Below are 23,471 nucleotides of genomic sequence, written 5' to 3'. Positions count from 1 at the left end.
AGGGCTGGAAAGCTGAAGAACTGGCATGTGGAACTGCATATTTGTACACTGGACTTCATTATTTGTGTGCACATAGGTATTATTGTGGGGGCTGGAAAAGAAGATTGCAAGGGTTTCATGGAAACATACACTAAGAGCCAAATCCTCATTAAAAATTGCCTTAGAGTCCACGCCAGGAGAGAATTGCAGGCACAGAGATTATTTGTGTACACTGCACTTTCAGAGGGTTACTGAGATTCATGTTCCTTTCTACAACATCTCAGACAGTCAAGCTTTGCTATAAGAAGAATAGCCAACATTTTCCCCTGTGGAGCTACAGCAGCTTTATACTGCCCCAGAAGACCAAAGTGGCCTTAAAACCGGTGCAGCAGGAAACAAGAGGATTATATTAGTTTGAAAGACAACTTAGAGATGGCATTCTCAAAATCATCATCTCTTGTTGCTGCTAAAATAGGATGTATGGCTATGGTACCACTTGTCCCACTTCCCTCCTAGCTCTTGCATTCCTGCCCTTTGGGCTGTTGGTAGCCAGTGTTATTTAGAGCTGTCCTTATGCTTGGACTGCAGAGGTCTTGCCTGGCATACAGCCATTCCAGGCTCTGGAGAGGCCAATATTTCTGCCCTGAGCTGTGAGCTCAGGCCATAGCAAATGATCAAGATCAAAGGTTTTGTCTTTTTCCTTTTCCAAGCTTTGGGGTTATATTCTGTCCTGTGCCAGGGTTCCCTTCAATATAATCCTAGGAGCCATTTTAAAGGTATTTTACTCCCTTCTCTGCATGACAGTAATTAATGAGTTGTGTTAAACTATAATTTTGGCCTTTATTGGATGTTTGTAGCAGTGCACCGCTATTTCTGATTTTTTTTTTCTTCACCACTTATAATATGAATAAAAGAAGGTGCCACGTGAAGGGGGGTCAAGTCTGATATTATGCTTAGGTGAGTGTTGATTTTTTTTTTCCCTTCATAGCATTAATTCTTTTTGAGGTACTTGTGGGCATATTGGAATCTATTTGCACTACACAAGCAGAACAAGAAAGCTGGAACTATGGAGAATGTCTGACTCCTTGCCATAAAAAGGGAAGCAGATGTACCACTGTCCTTACAGCAATCTGCCTTACTACCATGTCAACTAGCAGCAGCTGCAATGATGGAAACTTTCCATGTTTCACCCTATTCCTCACTGAAGTGTGAACTTGCACACACAGCTATAAAGATATTAAAATATCACTAAGCATAAGCTTTGTTTGGTGTTGTATGGTTGTTGTTTTTTGGTTTTGTTTTTTTTTCTGTACCACAAAAACCTTAATAGAAATAAATATTGTGAACAAGAGTAACAAAGTTTAAAACATTGAACATTTCAAATGCAGTAAGAAATTCAAATAATCAGGAGTTCAAGGTTAGCATTGATTTGTCCTCTGCATTTTTTTGTTTTTAGTGAAGATTTTGTGATGCTTACAACACGAGTACTGCCACAGATTGCACCTCCCAAAAGGTGTCTACATAATTGTTTGTAGGACTGAGGTTGAGATAGGAAGTTAAATCTGAAACTAGAAAAATGTGGTCATTAAAATAATGGGGAAGGTGAGCTGAATTATATTTTTTTTTTCATTATTTTTTTCATGAAACTTCCTAACACAGAACAAATTAATAGCCAGTTGTACACAGAATTCTGTAAAACATAAGTTACATCTAGTGCATAGGTTTCTACATGACCTGGTTCACAATGCTTGGTAGTGTAAAGAATTTGACTTAAAAGCTTAACAAATTTTCCTGCATAGAAAGTGAATTCTTCAGAGTTCAAATGCTCTACAGGGCCTATCCCAAATACTAGGAAATAATAGGCAGGTTTTCAAAGGCCTAGCCAAACAAATGCATCTTACAGTTATTTCTGAATACACTCAACTAATTTTCAGTATATTTTCTTGCTGAATTTCAGAGTACCCTGATTAGAATGCCTCAACCTACCCCACCACCTCTCTATGGCAATATAACCCCCAGCCTAATCTTTAAGAGAAAAGGAAATTAAAATGATAAAAGAAATATGGTTTTATACATATTTGGATAGGAGTGGTTAAACTGGATGTTAAAGTATTTCAGAAACATATCTTCCCTACAGAGAAAATGCAAAATGAATAGCAGCTATTAAAAGTTAGTCACATAGATGGGATATGTTCTACTGTATCTATTTAACCAAATCTGAATAGCTACACCATGAATAGTACTTTGGTGTTTCCAGCTGATTTTGCCTCCTGGAAGTTTTACTTCAGACTTCCCTGAACCTTTGTAATTACCACAGTTTTTATATGGTCTCCACTATTCCCACAGCTGACTGCACTTCAGGTGTTTGCAATTAGAAAGGACATTCAAAAAATTACCTTTCAAAATCTGAAGGGACAATAGGTAGCAGAATTTTATTTTGTTTTGTTTACCCTTTCCCCCACTCTGTACCCCACCCCCATGGTTTTGTGTGAGTATTGTGCTGAAAGGGACAATTGGGAGTATGCATGAACATACGGGGAAGAGATCAGACCTCTCTTTCTGAATTGTGCCAAAGCAGTGCTCGACCTTAGTGACCAGTGCTTCACCAGTCCAGCTTTGATGCCAGCTTCGGCAATAGTCAGAGGATTTATAACAACTGAGGGCACTGCCTGCTTTGAACTAGCAGCAGCCTCAGGAGTAGAAAGCCCTCATGCTCCACACCCATTTCCGTAACTCCCAGAAGAAAACCAAAGCTGAATATGATTCTTATTCTGTGGGACAGGGAAGACTTGCATTGCTTGCTTGTTGTTTCTGTCATGACTTCGTCATTGGATTAAGCATGAGAAGAGGAATTTCTGCTCGAAGGAGCAGCAGGAAACAAATACCCATGAGTGCCAGTGGCTGAGGCAGGCCCGAGGGAGAAGCTGCTATAATTTGGAGGCTATCCCAGTTCTCACACATCCTTCAGTCTCTGAAACCAATGAGCAAAGCAATGAGATGCGCCCACATAGGGACTGCAATTTTCTATAAGTGGCTCCCAGGCCTCCATCAGCCATGCTGCTCGAACCACAGCTCTACTTGCCTCTGCAAACAAGGCCAAACAAAGGCATGAGTGGAGCCAGCTCACACCTTGCCTCCTACCAGATGCAAATGATTAAATACTTAATAGGAGGTATAGTGCATCATATAGAACTGCAGTAATTTATTTTAACCCTGACCTGAAGCAAGAAGAGGAGGCACTTCCCAGAGGATAACTGTCTGGTGGGCTGCCTCCCTCTGAATTACAATACAGCCTCTCAGCTGCTCTAGGAGGAACGTAAGGACTTACCTAACCCAGGTGTGACCAATCAACATTTAAAAGCTCTCCCTCACACTATGCTGCCCCTTGGAAGGGAGGTTTTTCCAGCCTGCCTTTCTGAGACCAATTCTTCACGTTTGGCAGAGCCAGTCATCTGCACCTTCGGCACCTTGCTTCCTAACCACCTGTTGTGTTTTCTGGTGGTCTAGCTGGTGAGTGTTTGCCTGCTTTCACCCAGTTCTCCTCTCCTCATCCCTGAGGTGCTGATGTGTTCCCCCAGGGGACCTCAGATCCATGGCTAAAAAGGTAAATTGCTCTTGTAAGTGTTGCCTGAATATTAGCAGTCTTATTCCTTCTCATCTTTAAAACAAACCCTGTGTTTTGTTTTTTTTTAACTTTGCCGAGCATGGAGTTTGTGAAGTAAGGACAATACTTACATGTCAAAGATCACGGCACTATTACTGTATGTCACTGTGAGCTTTTCCTAAATCCCCACAGTACCCTGGAGTCCCCTAGTTCATTTTAAAATCCCTTCTTTTATCTCAGTGCCCTTAACAGAGCACTCAAGCAGTGCTTAAGCCCTTTCCAAGCTAATTCCTTCCCTACCTAATTCTCAGCAAACAGGCGCAGAGGCCTCCCACCCAGCAGCCATTATCCCCGTAACAACCAGCGCAATTCTGCAGCAGGCCTCAGCGGGCACCATGCTCTGCCTGGAGCCTGGACCCTGTGTTATATTACTCTCTGCCCATATATAAGCTCTGGTCATCTATAGTTTTAGCATATAGTGGTTAGTGTAAAATGTGTGTACTAGCTGACTGGTCTGGCTTCAGGTTGCTTCAAATTAGTGTTATGCTAGTGAAATTGCTTGAGATCCTTCAACACTGACTGCAATTTTCATTCACGTATAGCAAAATCTGATTTTCTGTATCCTGATAAGGTGATGTCCGTTGAATGTGTCTTTCTGACCAAGTAGAGACATCCAGTGTTTAGCTACGCCACTGTAGGAAGGCAAGTTTCTAATCAAAAATGTTCCTCCAACCTCTTTGGAGTGAGCCATCATACTGAAGGTAGCCTCTTATGTGTAGGCCCTCCAAATAGAGTTGTGACAAGTCTTTATTTTGACAAGTCTATGAAGGCAAGAAGAATGGCTGGAGATTTTTTCCTATTTATCTTGCAGTCAAATGTGAAGAAGCTTTTTTAAAAGGCCTGCTCTTCTTTTCTCTTGTAGTTGTGGGTGAAACATTAACCTCCTTTGGGACATGTTGTGAGGTGGTGGTTGTTTTGCTTTGTTTTTAATATGAAAAGCTAAGGCTAGAAAACCCTGTGCTCAATCTAGAAATCTTGTCTGGTGCATTGTTCTGAAAAAGCAATGTTGTGCTGAGCCTTCTGACAAAGTAAATGTTTTTTCCTTGGTTGGTAAAGATGTTTGTATCTCTGCGTAGCAGGACTATAGATGAAATCCTGGAAGGTATTGCTAACAGTTAAAAACAAATTGATTTTGTGTAAGATAATCAAAAGCAAGGATTTATTTAAGCTTTAGCTCCCAGCTTTCTGGTTAATTCTGAGTTTTCTTACTGACTTTGTCTGTTGGTTGCACTGTTCTGCTCAGTTTTCTATTACATTTTAGTTGCTGCTTTGGCATGTTCAACCTCTAACATAAATCACTTATTGTACTTTGAAAGTCGGATAATGTGTTTAATGCACCCAACATTAAAAATACACATCTGTTTTGATGTTAGGTGCATCATGCCAGTAAATAGCATCATTTATCTTAATATTTTTCACTTCACATATAGATGAGGAATGAGTTTATATTCATAGAGGCATTTCTAAGCAGTGTTGTTGGTTTTTTGTTGTTTTCTCTAGTTTCTTATAGCACATTGTTAGCGTCTAGACAAATTTTAATTTTTAATTTTTTTTTTGGCTTTCCAAAATCTCTGAGGGGTTGGTTAACTCCTGCCTCCCTGCCCAACCCCTGATACTATGTCACCACATAAACTGCCACCTAAACTACATTGAGGCTTTATTTTATAATTTGCTTCTAGCACAGAAGTTTCTGTGGTTTGTGGTAGCGCATTGTTAGGCAGCATTCATCACCAATCAAAATTAGTCTGTCCCTAGCCTGTCTGAGCCCAGAGTTACTGTATGTGCCACTCTGTCTGGGGGGGGGAAGGGGAAACAGGGCAGGATGGGGGTAGCTATCTTGCTTTCCATTTCTTTGCTGATGCCAGTCCAGTGTTGGAAGAGAATGCAAGAATCTAGCTGTTGGGTTAAGTACCAAAGCTGCAATTTTTATTGAAATGCAATAATTCAGGCTTCAGTGGTGCCTGGCAGATAATAGACCCCGTGGTAGTAAGTGTTCATAAAGCTTGAGGCCATCGCATGCCCTGGACTGCAAAGCAATGTGACCCTCAACAACCCTTCCCCTTACTGCCCTCCTGTCTCCCAAACCACAATATTCTTGTCAAGACATTTAACAAGAATCATGTTTCCTTGTGGTAAGTCATACCCATGCACTATTTTACTCTTTATTCTTCTCCCTTCATGGGGATGTAGGCCTGGAAGAAATCTCTTGGCTTTTGAAGCAATGCCTGTGCTATTACAGACACTTATTTCATATTGCTATGTTAAAAAATACAATAACCCCCCACTCTGTGGTGGAAAGAAAATTGGGTCACTTACCCTTTTAGTGGAAGGCAGCTCAGAACTCTTAGATGTCCCAATCTCAGAAAAATAGATTCAGCTTCCAGAATAAACTTATTTTTGGCCCCAACAGCCTTTTCTTAATATATCAGCATTGTCCTCCAGCTTAAGTAATGCTTTTGTCTCCCTGGTGTCTACTAACAATTAGTAGAATTGGAAAGTAGCATTAGGAAACATCAGCCATTTACACCCTCATTTTCTCTCTACCAGACATACCAACACCTTCCATTCCCACAAAGTGAGTGCCTGCTGCATAAAACTGCATAAAAGGTTTGTGGAGTCACACCACATCTGGCCTACCATCATCACATCGTGTTCATTTCTGTCTCCTGTAATACTGAGGAAGGAATTACTTCAGGTCTTAATTTACTTCTAGCAGATAAATTCACTGATAGTAAGAATCTTCATCCTAGTTTGAAAGACCATGAATGCCTCTCCCAGCAGAGTTAGACCTCTCAGAACACAAATCAGATGTGGTGCTAAAGGCACCATTTGATGTTGGTAACTACCCAACTATTACTGTTTACTTCCTAATTTTGATTTTTATAGACATATTTGCATCTGTAATTATCACTAAATTAAGAAAGTTAAATTAAGAGCACCAGACTGGGTGGGAAGGGAGAATAGGAAAAAGGTATGTTCTATGTCTCTTTTCAGTTGGCTTCTACTTTCTTGTGATTAGTCATTCAGAATGTGGTGACTCTACTGGAAAAAAGTCTCTTATATTATTATTATTATTATTTTATATATATATATGCATGTGTGGGTATATGTATAAATAAAAAAGAAGTTTGTGTATGAAGAAAATTAGGTATTATTTTGTGATCTTTTGAGCATCAGTAAATTACTGCCAGTAGTTCATGACCATTAAGAAATGAGTGAGGAAAAATATAATTCTGTGTCAGAGAAACAATACACGTATTGGTAAGAGACCATCCAATACATCAAACAGCACTAGCCAACCTCAGGTCTGTCCCTGCTTTCTGTATGTTTTGAGGAGGTACTATGTGGTAGTAATCATCACCCCAGAAAATTCAGGGGTGAAGATTACTAACCCAACGTATCTGAAGGTTGGCAAATGAAATGAGTTCAGAGGATCCTTGTCCTCCAATGCACAAGAACATGTGCAATAAAACAACTGTTCACTGGCACCAATTTCTCACTTATAGCTGTGAGCAGTCTACCAGGTTGAAGGAGAAGTGTCTGACTGGGGCTAGCAGCAGTGATGCGAGGTCAGGTGTGATCCTCAGTAATAGGTCAGAGGATGTTACGACAGTCTTGCTGTGCAGTTCTTCCTCTTTCTAAGCTGTCCTAGGAGAAGAGGGGGGAAGAAAAGTCTTGCGGGTTATATTTAATGGTACCTCTTCATAATGTCAGTGAACTTGAACTATAATCTTGAGGTCAGCAGTATATGAGAAAACTGATGCTCTGACGAGAGTTGTGGTGAAGTTACAGGGCTCACTGTGGACTCAGCAGCCTGGCCATGTGGTATCAATGTCAGAACCAGAGCCTGGTTATTTTACACCAAAGATATTTTTATATCTTTGATGCAATTTCAAACTTGAAAGTAAAGTAAATAAATTAATAAATTAAAACCACACATAAATTTTAAATTTGCTGTTATGACTTTCCCTATCCTTATTGCAAACAAAGTATTCCTGCAGCCTTGCATCAAACTAGGCATGCCAAAAGTTTTTTTTTTTGTCATCTGTGATGCAGTGTACCCTGCAACAGTGCTACTTCAAGAAGCATAGTGTTGTGCATCCTGCCACTGTACATATGCACACTAATACAGATTTGTTTGGCTCTTTCATTCTTTGTTAATGGATAGTGACTTCCTTCTCTATTGTATAAAAATGTCTCTTGACTAAATTCCTTGAGCTATGAAGCGGTTTAAATTTTTTTCACCTATATCCTGATGGACAGCAAAATCCAGGGTGTGACAAATGGCACCTGACATCCAGGAAGGAATATATCCTTAAGAATAAATCCATATCTCCAAAGTCTGTCTAATTTTATAGGACAGCCTTTCATTCTAGATCCATATCTACTGCAGTTTCACAAAGACCAGATCTTATTTTTCAGTTCCCATGAATTATAAGCATTACAAAAGTTCAGTTACAAAAATAAGTTTTTATTTACTTCAGAAACCTGGCTGAAGTTCCTCCTCATTCCTCTGTATTTTGTCTCAAAATACAAAATGTAACTGGGAAATATATCCACAATTCGGACTAGAGAGCAAAAAGCAAAAAAATGGCTCATCCAGAAGGATACTTTATATTTAGTCCAAGATCAATCTTTTAGTCAAAATAAGATGTACTCTCTTGGGGTAGAAAAAAGGTATAAAGGAAAGACTAGATTAGAGCATTATAGTCTTTGAGTGCAATGCTGTGTTATCATTAGGTTTGTTGGAGTATTGAGCCTTAAGCAGTTCTTACTGAAGTGATGGAGAGAGAGAAAACGATAGTTTCATTTAAAAGTTTGAAATAGATTGAAGTATATCTTTCCATCATTTATTATAAATGGACAAAACTTTTGTATAGGAACATCCACGTTCTGTGTTTCTAAAATCTCTCATTACAATATTGTATCAGCTCTGGTACCAGGTCTTTTTCTTAGCTGCAAAGACAAGTCATTCTTTCTGTAACATTCGGGAAGCTTCATTCCCTGCTGCCTTCATATGGAGTTTCTAAGTTCCATGATCACAGGCAGTCTCTTTATAATCTGGGTGGTATCCACTATTTAGTTTTGTGGTTCATCAAAGTATTTTGAAGCTATTTACAGTATTGAAATAAAAGGATATAGCTAATGGGGAAAAACAATCCCCCTGTAATAGACAGTGGATGAGATGGTATAGAGAAAATACAATGGCTCTTTCATAGATTAAATACAAAAACTATTGTTGCCTCTAGATTGCTCTGTGTCTTTTTCAGATGCAAATTTGTTTGCTTCAATTAGCAACAAGTTTCTGACTAGGGTTTTAGAAGAGTACCTTGGAGGGCAGGAAGTGTGGGTGTTGCACAAGCCATACTTGCTCTGCTTTGAAAAACCTGTCAGCAGTTTGCAAACATGAATACAACAGAATGGATGTCTGAGAGGTGGGTCAGAAGTTAACAGGATTTTGCCCTACTATGGAAACTTAAGCTGCAGATCGGAAAGTGTTTATGTGATATCACAGTTTGAGTGACAACTGTCAATAGGTGTTGGATGGAGGTGAGGTCAGTATAGATTTTTTTCAAAGACTGTCTGCTGGTATTGCCTGTCATGAGATAGCTGTCATTTTCAAATCACTCCATACATTCAGCAAATGCAATGCATCAGCATGCTGGCAGAAGCACTGAGGCAGCAACTGTTATGATTTTTTTTTTGAGATGATGGTATTCTTCCAGCTGTGGTGGCTGTAACTTTTCTATACTTGTAAAATATTTGGAGGCCTTATGGATTTGGGAAAAAGTATCAATTAAGGTATTTTGCTAAAATTTGAGCGTGTGTGTTGGAAATTTATGATGTGAAAATCAGTTCTTCTGAGACTTTTAATTAAGCACCCCAATGTATTTCATGTTTCTTCTAATGGACAGAAAATGACTTTTTTCCTCAAACGGACTTCATTGTACAGTGTTATGCATTTTTCATCTTATGTGGGAAAAATCAATTATTTTAAGAGTTCTGTACTTCTGGCAGTTCATTTAAGTGAATTCTTACTCTGTTAAATGATCATCAGTATTTTCTTCTTACATAGCAACTCCTGTAAAAGTCTTGTAATGCACACAAAGCAATGCAATTCACTATCACATAGAGAACATTAGTCTTGGGTGTTCTGTGGACTTGTGAACTTCTCGATTTCAGCCACAGTACTTAAATATCTATTTGGGTAAGGTTTGGGGGAAGTGAAAATGAAAGATTAAGTAATAGGGAAGAGCTCACTGATTTTAATATATCTTTTATTTATTGCAGCTAAGGGGCTGTAATTCTGATTAGCCCATTTGTCTCACTGTAATTCTAGCAAGTCCAGTCAAATAAATGATGAATTACCTCGGTGTGACCTCAAAAACAGGTCTGCAGTAGTTACAATGTGCTGTGTATGGCACAAAAATATTTGTGCTGAAAATAACATCCACGTGTGTAATGTTTCATTTAAAAGTTGAATCAGACTTTGTTGATACTGAGTTATGTTTGACAGGCATATGAGTAAAAGATTAATATGACCTTTTATCTGAGATTTTGAATTTTATCTTCCAAAGCTGTAGGAAGAGGTAAGACCTTCCCCCCTTATCTCAAACTCCAGACTTTTTCAGGTCAGGGGCTGTTTCGAATGGTTGGTTTCACCAAATCATGTTTCTTGACATTCGCACTGGGGCAAGGGTCTACAACATGGAGAAAAAAAGTTCCTAAAACAATTGCATGCTCTTTCAACTGTTGTCACAATTAAAAAATGAGAAATGTAATTGCTAAAAAAAAGAAGTTCAGCAGATTCTGCTACAGATTTTACAAAGTTATGTGTAAAGTATTCCTCTAACATAGAACAGAATGGTAACACGTCTCAAGTATAAATGCACCAAGTTTACAGCTCCATTAACCACACCTGTTTGTTCTCAAAAGGTGTATCTGTAGTAGTAGAAGTATCAAAAGGCATTTCATTAGAAGTTAGCCTATTTAAAACCTGTAAAGCAATTTCTTAAACACTAAACTCAGTTGAACACATTAATTTGTAATGTAAAGTTCTTCCAGGGTCATGTTTCCAGAATTTTGACTCGTCTCCTAATCCTAATTTAGCATGAACAATCAGAAGCCTTTAGAAGCGTTGTATACACAACGGTAATCTCTTTAAAATAAAAGTACTATTTCACATGCTGAAATCTGATTTTTTTTTATTTGTTTGTATTTATTTATTTTAAGACAGTATTATGACAAAAGTATGCTGCAGAGCCTTTCAGGTTTAATTTTACAATGTTTACGTTGGATCAGCTCAGGAAGAGGCAGATGTCCAAGGGTGCAGGCTCAAGAGCTTCGGTGATTTATGGAGAGGTGGGGTCAGAGATTCCTGTCCCAGTGATTCATCCCTTCTCTGTCCTGGCAGCCAACTGGGTGGCATGCCCAGAGCTGAGGGCCTGGTACCTCTGTTTAAATCATTATTGATTTCAGTTTACACGAATATCCCTGGCTGTGAACTGCAGTAGCTGAGGGCTCTGATTCACGATCTATGTCAGACTTAAAAGTGGTGGCTGAAGAGCTTTCTGAGCACAACAGCCTCTTCAGCAACTACAGCTAACTCCACACGAATTAGAAATTGGATCCCGGAATATTTTTCTATTCATTTGTGAATTATTCTGTCTTGTCCTGCTTGGTATTTGTATGCTTGACTGGGAACAGAGTAAAGCAAAAAGCACAAGTTGAAAAGCTGCTCAGAAATAGAGATTCTGAGAGGGAGGAAAGTTTGGCACTCTCAGGGTAATTTCATGTTGGGGGAGGGCAGGGGGGAAGGAAAGAAACATCAATTAACAAAAAGATATGAATTCAATATGTGATCACATCAAGAAATGCCAATTACATTTTCTAAGTTCTGTAAATGCTAGAAGTGTTACTGACAAAGGGTCTTTATTTACTTCATAATGGAAAAATAAGTTTACAGGATAAAATACCTTTTTATGGAAAGATTAGAACTTTTCTTCTGGTAGAAGTTCTATCTATGGTCATAAAGATTCATCTTTAATGGAGAAAGATTGAGACAAACTTTTAAAAAAAAAGTAGACATTCAAATCTCACAAGGAGTAATGTTTAAGGGGGGGGGGAGAGATTATATGCAGTGAAGTCTCCCATTGAGATTAATCAGCCAAGGGCCCATCAAGCAAGCAGTTGTTACTGTAACCTGTCTATAAACCCACACAGGTAAAATAAGTAAATGGTAGTAACCTGCTGAGCCATTTTGATTTATCTGTAGATTAGATAGAAAATGGTCTCCTATTTTTCATGCAAAGGTTCTGACATCTAGACTGAAATAGGGTTTCAAAAGGGACTTGGAGTTGTTATTCCTCCTTGAAGATACCCCTCAACTCCAGCTGCCCAGAATACATGTGAATTCCAAACCAAACACATGCAAACATAACAAAGACCATTTTGCGGAGTCCTCCCACTCCCTGCAGGTGTGGAAAGTGCCATATTTCAGTGCCAAGGTAGATAACTCCTGTTAACAGCTAAACCAAGCACACTATTAAAGGTGTTTCTCCATTCTTTAGCTACATAGGACTAATTTGCAACCTGACACTACTTTTGGTCATGCTCCTGTGATGGCCAGTCTATGTGAGCAGAAAATATACTGAATTATACCTCACACATCTATTTCCTCCTTTCCTCTGGGTGTAAAAACCATCTCATTTCTGTTTGCATCATGCCCACTCAGATCCTTCAATCAGCATACAGAGAGTTGCAAACATGGGCTTTGCCCACTTCTTCCCTACCCTTGCCCTTCCTCTGCCTCTTTTTTTCCCCCTCAGACTGGCTGGAGATAGTCCAAAGGAGAACATTAAGACAGGCAAAAGACTAAAAAACATGTCTTAAAAGAAAAGGGCAAAAATATTGTGTTTTTCAGTATGGCAAAGAAAGCAAGAAATGAAGGACCAAGAGCAGAGTGGGCATGGGAGCAGTCTTCAAATCTCTGAAACCATGCAGCAGAGGGTTGAATCTGTATATTGTTTGTGTTTTTTCATGTCTACAACAGGTGAGAGGTGGTGGTTGTTTAACTGCAATAAGAAAGACTTAAGAAAAGCTATTCAATGGGTAGTTAGTGGGGGGGGCAGGCTGGAGAAACTGTGGTATCTCCATCATTGGATGTTGTTTACTGGGAGGTTAGGCATGCACCTGTTGGCAGTGGTTGCTTCTGCTTTGGGATGAGAAGATGGAAAAGGTGACCTTTCAGGAAGATCTTGACCTGTCCTGCTCAAGGAAACAGGAATGGGGTTGAAACAGGGATGTGACAGAGTCAGGCACAAAGTAAGATGTAAGATAGGCTGCACAGAGATGAGTATTGTTGATAATTCAACTGTGATATATCTCCAAAATACCAGTTTGGCATCACTTATCTTTATAGTCACATTTCCATCCTAGTATCCCTGTCACCCACCATTACTGAAGGTGTGGGAAGATGTACTTTCTCTCATTCTTGTAATGCAATTATTGGATGTAAAAATTGCAACATGCACCTGCCACGTTCTGAACCTATTACTGCAGTTCGTCTGGAGCTATCCCTGACCCCCTGGAATGGGTTAGTGACTTCCTGATTTTTTAATGGTATCTTGACCTGCTTCAGGCTTGCATTTTATTTACGGGTTCATTGCAAAGTGCTGTTTTTGATGTACAAAGCTCTTTTTGGATTGGGTCCTGTATATCTCTGAAATTACCTGTCGTCTTTATTTTGCTTCAAGAGTTCAAATTACCTAGAAATTTTTGAGTTAAGGTGTTTTAAGCCCTACATAATAGGACAAAGCACTGATGGTGGTCACTTACATGTGGCTGTATAATAGCTTTTCTCAGTATATATTGGCCTCCTGGTTACTTAGCCATGGGTTGGTTTTTTTGTTAGATAATTATTTTTTTTTTTAATGCAAAAGATATGTACAGAAAGAGCTCTGTTTTCAGTTTGATTGACCTGAAGACTGCCTTCATGTTAGATTAATTTAGACACCTGCTTTGGTTAGGCCTTGGCATTTTATTGCAAACACATTCGAAATCATTCCATGTGACTCATTAAGTAAATAGGAGTAAACAGCCTAATCAAGTGAATTCAAATTATCGTGTAGTAAGTAGCAGTCCACAGGCTTACAGTGGTTGTAAGAGTTTTGAGATCTCTTTTCTGTGCCACCTTAAAACTTTAACTAGGCATTTAAAAACACTTTTTGTGTATCCTTTGAATAGTTCTGACATCATTAGGAGCTATAATATGGTTGGAAGCCAAGCAGTAGTATACTTGATGGCTGTTTGTAGATTTTCTAACCATCTGAGTGACTGAATTGAACAAATTTCCTATCAGCTGGAAGATGTAAGGTGCATCCACCTGGTAGGAGGTGGCTGAGGTGGCCCTCAGGGACTGAAGGTCTCTGGCAGGAACCGATGGCCAGAACAGTCTGCACAGCATGCGGTGATGATGGCTCTCCAAGAGCTGATTTGTAATTTACCTCTTCTAGCCCTAGGCTTTGAGGAGGAAAAGTTCACAGCAATGGAGCTTCATTATGGAAATAACACAATCTTTGCTGATTAGCCACATTCTTTGGGTGTGTTTCCTTATTGATGGTAAACCTCTCTTCTCTTAAGGCATAAACAGTCTTTCAGGTTCTTATTGCGGCCACCCAGGTTCCCAGGAACTGTTGTAAAGTGTGCCAGCCATTGCTTTCGCTGGCAGTTTAAGTCAGTTTCATGTACTGGTCTGCAGAGCTTGTGACTGGGTATTGGGAGGAGGAGGAAGAAATAAAAACAAATATCAGAAAATTTTAACTGCCGGATTTGAAGTTGAAAAGGGTTTGCTTAGCTGTCATTTTTTAAGGAAAAAATACAGACTTCAGTTAAACTCACATGTCCTAGAGCTGTTATTATTTTATAAACTATTTTAATCTCAGCACAGCACATTCCCTAAGTTTTTCCTTGGGCAGTTTCTCATTGACTTCTTGTTTGGAGTAACACACATGAAGAAGAGAACTGTAACATATCTGCAATTGCTGCTTTTCTGCACATTATTCTTTGGTTTCAGGATATACTTGTTTGAACAAAAACAGGAATTAGGAAAAATGAAGCAGATTAAGGATTTCAGAATTCATTATTCTTGAATATTCATGTTGACAAGATCTCTGCACATCCACATGCCTTACTAATGCATATTGATTTTTTTCATCTTTGTTTCTTTTGTTTCAATGTTCCATTGAATTACACTTTTCCCAAGCTGAGAGTATCATCAAACGTGTGCAGTTAAAGATTCACAGGAAAAAAAAAAGAGCAAGCAAAAGTAAAGAGGGGAAAAAAAAAGCCTTGCCTGTTTCTGCAGCTGGCAAGGACCCCTGAACAGCAGGACCAAGCTGTTCTGCGCTATGTGGGAGGAATAACTTGATAGCTAGTTCAGATTCAGCAAGACAGTTCAAGCAATGCCCCCCAAACTGCTTTGATGTAACAGCTCTTTATTACCTGAAAAAAAAGCTAGCAATCTTCTGCATTGACTTCTGGAACATGTTAATCAGACTGTTCGCTGAAGGTGCCAGATAGAGCTGAGGAAGACTGGCAGAGACACTTGTGCTACCGTTGCTCTTGCTGCCTCCCATGTGTCTGGAAATGGTCCAAATACATGCGAGAAGCATCTGACCTCAAGATATCAATGAGCACTTCAAAGTGCCGATCTGTTCATTCATTTTGACTGGCATCATGGCCAAGGCATTGGGAAGATGACAAACCTGATCAAGACCATGCTGTGCATGTTCTCTGAGGTAAGGCAAAAGACAGAGCTCTATAATCATGCTGACAACACTGATAAACCCTGTTCCTCCCCTGCTAATAATATTGTGACTGAATAATGGAATTTGAACCAAATTCATGCTCCCTTCAGACATTTGGAACAGCAAAGATGTTGTTTAACACTTAAATGCAGCCAAATTCTTTTTTTTTTTCCTAAAGCCAGATAATTCAAGATGGGACCAATTAAGAATGGGGAAAAAAAAATGATACTGTTCTCTGTTTGAATTCTTTCTCTGCCCAAAGTAGAAAAACGCAGGTAAACTATGCATAGTTTTATGATGCTTTTAATGACAGACATAGTAAATCAGGACAAGAAAAAGAGGCATGGAAAAAGCTGAGTATGTTGGTAATGGTTGAAGATGCACAAAAAAAAGTGTTCTTGCGCTGGCTCTATGCTAACTGTTTCTCAGCAGCTCGACAGAACTTCTGAAGAGCTTGCAAAGTGAACACTCAAAATATTTAGGGGAGCTAGAGTCATAACCTCAGCTCTGTAGCTTCTGCTGGCTGCTCTTGGTGTGATTTAGCAGCGTATGGATAGCACTTCTGAACTTTCCCCAGCGCACTGGATGAGAGAAGGCAACTTCTTATTCAAGCGTTAAGCTTTCCGCTACTAGGAAAATAATTAAATAGGTAATATGAGTATTACTCAAGGCCAAAACCCATGATAGAGTAAATCAGCTCCCTGTATTTCAATGACTAATACCATTGATTATTGCCAGCTGAGAAGTGGGCCCCGAAGAGTATAAAACAATAGTGGATTAGAATGAGCAATCTATTTTCATATATCCAGAATGATTATGTCTCTCCAGAGATGGAGCCAGGCAAAGTTACAGTCAATTATTTCTAGTTCCTTTTCATCAGAAAAAGAAAAAATAAATGGTTACATCCATACATCTTAGCTTGTTTGCATCAATATTGGTCTTAACTTAAAAACAACAGATACTCTGGAAATCAAAATGCTGTTCACTTTGATTGGCAATGCAAACTTCAGTGCTTAAATCACAATGTTCTTATTTTTATGTAATTACTATCACATGCTTGATCTTTGTTTTCTGCTTTTTTTTTTTTTTTTTTTTTTAAGAAAATTCAGCCTTATTTATGCTATTTTATGCTTCTCATACTGTTTTTTTTAAGTTACACCTGCAGATTTTTATCTGCTTTCCCTCAGCATAAAAGCCTCAGGATCAGCACTTTTCCGTTCTCCCATGAAAAGTGATGAGGTCTTGCAATGGCTTAAGTCACACGATCTGTCTCATCGTCGCCTTAACCAGACACCAGGACCAACAGCACAAAGCAAGTGCTGTCTTGGCAGCACTTTGCTGAGGTCCCCATGCAGATGCTCTGCATATTTCACAGTAGAATTAGTAACAGTAATCATTGTCAAAGACTGAAAATGTCCCTGCTCAGGACTGCTCCTGGCAGTGAACGATGACAAATCTGTTCCCTTCACTTGACACTGTGAGATGTCCACGCACTGCAAAGCTCCGTGGTTCGGAGGCACTAAATCACATTCTGAGAACAAGCAAAACTTGGCCGTAGTACCTGAGGCTTTCCCTGTCTGACATACTGTGCTGTCAGGCTTTACGAGGTGCACTAGATCTCCACGTTTGGACTCTGCTGCACACCCTGTACTTTCTCTCTCCCTTGCTTTTTTTATTTGTCAGATGAAATTTTCTTTATTCAGAGTACATGTATTCCCAATTTGTACATAGAGAATTTAGTAAGAATTCTCTTTAAAAGCATCTTGAATAGATAAGCAGTCTTTCTGAAGTCTTCTTTGAATTTTAAACAGTAACACTGACGTGTAGTTCTTGAAATAAATTTGCAATGGTTTCTTTTACCTGAAACAAAATTTGTCTCTAACTGTGCATAACTCATAGTAATGTCCTTAAAGCACAGCTTTTAGGGTATGGTTAGATATCGACTTGCTATGTGCAAGATCTAAAAATTTTTAGCCTCAGCTTAGGAAGGGGAAAGGCAGATCTATTTTATAGTATCCATAGGTATTTTTCGGAGCTTCTTTTAGAGGATACGGTTAAACTGAACAGTTGATTTTTAACACAACGCTATCTCTTCAAAACTCACTGCAAATCCAAAGCTGACGGTTATTTGCCCTACATGCACTTGACTCAGAACAATATTAATTTATAAAAATGGCTTATAAAAAGGTTTGTGTTGCCAAAAGAACAGTGCTCAGAAAATAAAATCCAGGGTTTTCCCGTGTAAGTGATAGCTTTAGAATACATTCTAAGTAATTACATACTTTAAATGACTTACTAGTTTATGACATCCTTAGAAAGACAACATGTGCATTCCTGTTGCTTATAGCAGTTGTGCTGCTTCCATTTGTGGAAGCTAGTGTGAAATGGAAAGGAAAACTCCACACCATTATTTCAGTACAAATGAATGAATGCATGTATGAGTGAGCTCTTGGGTCAGAAAGCTTGATTTCCTTAATTTTTTTTTTCTTTCCTTCCTGCCACATTGGAGCTAAACAAGTGCAAATTGGCAAAATGCAATTTCAACTTCTTTTGAATGGGTTAATGGGTGTAAGAAATAAAAAGTTGCTTGAGTACTTGAGGCATCAGGATTTGGCCAACTAAAGTAAAATATTTCAATATTACTAGTGATGTAAAGATGCTTTATTTGAAAACGGTGTCAGCTTTTCTTTGTGGTCAAAAGTCCACTGTCCCCATAACTTTAATGAAAGTCAAATTTACAGTGATATCCTTAGTAATGATTACACAAAATGCAAGGAGGAGTTATGAATCCTATCTCTGTCTTAGAAAACTTTCATCTAGTAAAGCTTTGTAGGGAAAAAGTAATTACACACTTGTTGACATTGAGCTGAACAAATATCATCTGTTTTTCAGTTCAGATTCCAGCCCAAGATTTTGGGCCTGCCTTGTGCGGCCAGTAGGTTTGTCATCCATTGAGATCCTTCAGTTTTTCTCTCCATGTTCATTCATGACAGCCTGATGACTGATTTAAAAAAAAAAAAAGTTTTGTTTTGTTCCCTTGGATAAGGCTAAAAGGGAGAAATAATTTCCAGATACATTCCACCTTTTATTACTTCTCTTAATGTTCTTTTTTTAGGGTAATTAGCTGTAAATTCATTTTTTTCTATGAAATGTTAATGTCAAACAAAACCAAAAGGTATTATAACTTAGAAAATTAATTTAAAAGAACAGAAAACCTCTCCTAAATGTCTGTAAATTTCCATCCCATACAGAGTTAATTGGATAAGTAATTCTCAGCTTTGTTGAAGAGGGGAAAAATATCAAGGAGCAGCACATGCTTCATGATGGTAATTCTCTTCTCCTTTAATCAAATTGCCAGCATTCCTTGCTGAGCTTTATGAGCTTCCACCTCCAGCCAGTGGTTTTTAGAAAGCCTTGCCAAGGAGGACAGCAGGTTAAGATATCAAGTAGTCTCCCTTTCTTTGGCCATCTCTCTTCCTTTGGCTGGATCAAAGGCCGTTATGTTCCTGTTTCCTTGCGTGTCTGCTGATAATGTAGGTCTTTGTATAGCCCTAGAATCTGTATCTACTTGAGGAAATAGTAATCTCAATTTCCATATTTCAAAAGAAAGCCTCCTTTTTTTTTTTTTATTATGGTCTATTTTCTTATAACAAACCCTTGAAGATATAGGCCAGAAAAACTCTCTGCAGAAGAAAAGCTAGTTTTTTAAATCAAAAGGTTTTGGGCAACTCACTGGACCTCTTTGCTCTCTGTAACTGGAAATACTATATCAGCTTGCAATTGTTATTAAGCATATTTCAAGACTATCTTTCATATATGAAGCTGCATGCTTCTCCTTACTGGGTTTCTGCTTTAGCTGTCAGTGGAGAGAGTTGCTTTCTCTATCTCCAGCTCCTCCGTGTTCAACTTTTTTGAACTGTACAATAGAGACAGATTCATTCCACAGTATCATATTGGCATCCTGTTATTTGGCTGAATAGGGAATGATAGTGAGTTCAGAGGAAGTAAATGAAAGGAAAACCTAATTTTTGGTGACAGAAAGGTCTTCCAATGCAATGTTAAAATTTGTGACGCTTATTGACTACTTCTCTATTTCTGCCTCTAGGTGTTCAAAGTGATCAGTTACCACCTCAGGCTTACCACAAGACTGAATTGTTTTGGCTGTAGACCTCAATAAACACATCCAAATCTGTGATATATCTCTCATCCAGGCAGATAGATATAGATATATATTTCTAATGGGAAGGCTCAGAAGCTGTCTTTCTGAAGAAATGTGGTCGCCATTAGGGCTATGGACTGGGCACAGTAAAAGTCTTCAGGCACTGCAAGACTTAACCTTTACGTCAATCTCACTATTGAACCAAAAGAAGGGCACCTGAGATCCTTGTGCAATGTAGAATAGGACTTCCCCTTTGGAGAAAATGAATAAACCAGGTAAAATGTAAATTATCTAAATTGAACTGCTGGAAGAAATGTTGGACCTTTGGTCCAATGGTCCAACCTCGCTATTCAAGAAGGGACGCCTAGAGTAAGTAAATTGCCCAGGACCACGTCCAGGCAGCTTTTCAGGTCTCCAGGGAGGGTGACTCCACAACCTCTCTGGCAATTTGTGCCAGTGCTCTGTCACCCGCACAGCACTGGAGTGCTTCCTGGTGTTGAGACACAACTTCTTATGTTCTAGTTTGTGCCCATTGCCTCTTGTCCTGACTGGGCAGCCTGGTTCCATCATTTCTTTACATCATGACTGCTGTGGTCTGGTGTGACGTTATTGCTGCCTGTTTCTGAGGGTCAGTTGACCCACACATGTGGGTGTGCATTTCCAATGCAGAGTCCATATTGTAGGAAACCACTGATCTGAGTTTGGCCTACAAATTACTCTATAAGATTATTTTGTTTTGGCAGGCTTTTTGTATAGTTTCTCCTTCTGGTTTCTTACCATGTTAAGTCCTAGGATAAAGCAGAAGCCTTCAGAAGTGTCAGCACCAGTATTCACAAATGCATTCACTATTTGTAGTTAATTAGTGATCAGTTAACTCAAAGCAAAACAGTCTGTTACAGAAACACACTAGGTCAACACTTACTATGAGTTTCCAAAAGTGCTTGTTGTTCTTTCTAGATAAGCTCTGATTTCAGCAGGGAACTGAGTTACAATTGTCAAATGTCAGAGTGCCTTCTCAAACAAAGCTCAGTTGTAACCTACCTTTGAAATTCCCAGTCTCTTACTCTCAATCAAATATGCTGGGAAAGGAAATTGTTCCTGAAGGACATTAGTCCTGCTGGATCAATACTTTTTATCACAAGGAACATCTTTGAATATTCAAGGAAGCAAGGAAACTTCCATTCAGAGAAATACTAAGATGAATGTATATATGTATTTAAATTCATATATGTATGTATATACATTCATCATAGTATTTCTCTGAATATATGAATGTATATATACACAAACATATACAGATTAACACAAGTCTGTTATATATGTGATATTCTCTTTCTGGGAAAGTAAATTTAAAAAATAAAAACCACCTGATACTTGTCACTAATAATATCCCACACTTTGAGCCCAACACAGTGTTAAAATCAGCTGCTGCTACTACTTCTGTGCTGTTCTCATGATTTTGCTTCTAAAAAAATATACACCAGATGAGCAGTATATATTTGCATTTGGTATGGCTGCGTATTAAAAGACAACTATGATTATAATACTGTGCAAATATTATTTAAGATTCATAAGCAGAAGTGGGGTTTCAAGAATCAGCTTTGAGTACCCAGTTTTGATGTTCATCAGAATTTACACCTTACACCTGTTCCATTCTAGCAGTAAAATCCAGGCTTTGCTGGCTTTTGTATGGACTTCCTAGCGGGTTTCAAGAGCACTTCAGCAGTGGAGGACGGTATTATATCCCATTTTACAGAAGACGAAAGCAGGGTACAGGAAAGCAAAGCATTTTCCCCCAAAGTCATCTATTAAGAAAGAGACAAAGGTAAACTTTATTACAACTTCCAAGAAGTAACACAGCCATGCATTTCTATCACTACGTTGGCTTTTTTTCATAAAATCTGGTTGCAAAGACATTCCTAATTAACATTAGGTTGTGTCAAACCTCTTACCTTTTATAATAGCAGAATGCAACCATTGCTTAATCCTCTCCCTCTCTCTCCCTCTCGCACTTCTTTGTAAAGAAAATTAACTACAGTCATAGATTAGGAATGGGGAAAAAAATCCCTGTAGTTTTAGATCACTGGCAAGAATATGGGATGTAGTGCATAGTTTGCTTGCTGTGTAACATTGAGAATACAGAGGACTTCATAGCAGAAGTGTATGTTTTAGGTTCGCACATATTTGTGAGAATGTTAATACTGTGTTATGGGAATAGTGCTGAGTTCCCTGTTATCATGCAAGCAATTGCTAACTGTAGACCTCTGACTTTGTAATTTGTTCTTTATGGACTAGCCTGCAGCCAATAAGCAAAATCAATAGTCTTTGCTGAAAAGTAAGCAAGTGCCAGTGTGTTATGTGACAGGTGAAGATACATGTGCTTACCAGGGGTCAGGGGGCCACATCAAATTTCTCTCTGACTTCTTTTCAAAAAGCTAAATCCATTTAGGGAGCATTCGTCATTGGAAAATGTTGCAGTGGGGAATTAGACAGGCTCCTGCTCTTCTTTTCTCATTTAACGATGTTTGTTTTCAACAGTCTGTTCAATAATGTCACTGAGAAGAAATTATGTGAGAAGAATAAAGTGCTTATAGTCTATTTATTTATTCATTCATTTCTGTGGAATAACACTAGCTGTTGCATTCTCATGTTTATTAATGCTATTGTGGTAGTCCAAATATTTGTTTGTTCTCCTTTTCCTTTGGAAAAAATAAGGTGGGACAGAGCAGCATGGAACAGATTACCTACTGTTTAAGCATAAGGTGAAGGTTGTAGCTCCTAGCAATCTTATATAGCCTATAAACTATTGTTTACTCTACTTGAGTAAGATCTAAATACATGCCACAATTTTAGTACTGCATGATGATTGAGAAGTCTTTTGTTTTCCAGCTGGAATGACCAGGCTTGAGACCATGAAGAAATGCTAGAAAATGTAACATGAGCACGCCGAGAAAGATTCTGCTGGCCTGTGATAAAGCAGGCTGTTTGTGGTGGGTGCTACAGGTGCAACTCTCTCTTTTACATCAAATGCTGAAAGTATTCTAGGGGCCTGGTTAACAAAGAAAACTGCTCAAACCAGCCCTCATCTCTCAAAATACTGGATTATAGTGAAAGGCAGAAAAGGGAAGTGAATAATCCAGCAGGGGAGACTTTCCTCAGCTTCTGGGATGGCTTAGTCTCATAAGCAACCACAGAAAAGGACTTCAGTATTTTAAGTTACATTTATTGGCTTTTAATGCTTAAGTGCCCAACTTAGTTCTCCTGAAAACTTTACTTTTGGTCTAATAGAAAAAAATGATAGAAGGCTTAATTCCATTGTTTGCTTCTTATTGAATGTAGTTGCTCCATTTAATAGCCTGGACTGTTGCCATCATACTATTATATACACATGTGCACTCCTAGGCAGGAAAAACAAACAGTTACTGTACCAGTTCAATCAGATTAAAGGTTCCTCATGTAAGAGCTGAATACCAAAAAACAGATTGGTGTGTTAGATTTCTGTTGTGTCCTGTTTGATTTTTACATGTATAATAAACATCACTTAATTTTTCTACCCAACATTTACTTTCTCTAAAGCTATTTTTTTCACTGTCAACTGCACAGATCATTACCTGAGTACTTTCTCCCAGACAAGCACTGCATTTGATGCTGAATTATTCTCAATACTTCCAGAAAGCTGTGGGTGAAGCTGTTCAGTCTGGTTGCTGCCATGCCCACATCTGCTCTTACTGTAAGTTTTAGGATTCAAGATGCTTTCACCATGTTATATCTAGTGAAAGTAGAGGTTCAAGGTGCTCAATAAGAAAAGAAATTTCTAAGGTGAGTCACAGGGCCTCTCAGCCACCAACAGTAAGAAATTAAG

At 38.7% G+C, this 23,471-nt stretch overlaps 1 long non-coding RNA gene across 1 annotated transcript; it reads left to right on the top strand.

Moving 5' to 3' along the window:
• The first annotated feature begins 3,169 nt into the window (after nt 1–3,169).
• On the top strand, nt 3,170–23,167 carry LOC106015859 (uncharacterized). Its single transcript, XR_005264880.2, has 3 exons — nt 3,170–3,489; nt 21,269–21,434; nt 22,499–23,167. It is a non-coding gene; the product is annotated as an uncharacterized lncRNA (long non-coding RNA).
• The last annotated feature ends 304 nt before the right edge of the window (nt 23,168–23,471 follow it).

The sequence above is a fragment of the Anas platyrhynchos genome, chromosome 3 (assembly GCF_047663525.1).
Source record: "Anas platyrhynchos isolate ZD024472 breed Pekin duck chromosome 3, IASCAAS_PekinDuck_T2T, whole genome shotgun sequence".
Lineage (NCBI taxonomy): Eukaryota > Metazoa > Chordata > Aves > Anseriformes > Anatidae > Anas > Anas platyrhynchos.
The sequence above is the reverse complement of the archived record's forward strand: the minus strand, read 5'-3'. Positions and strand labels throughout refer to the sequence as shown.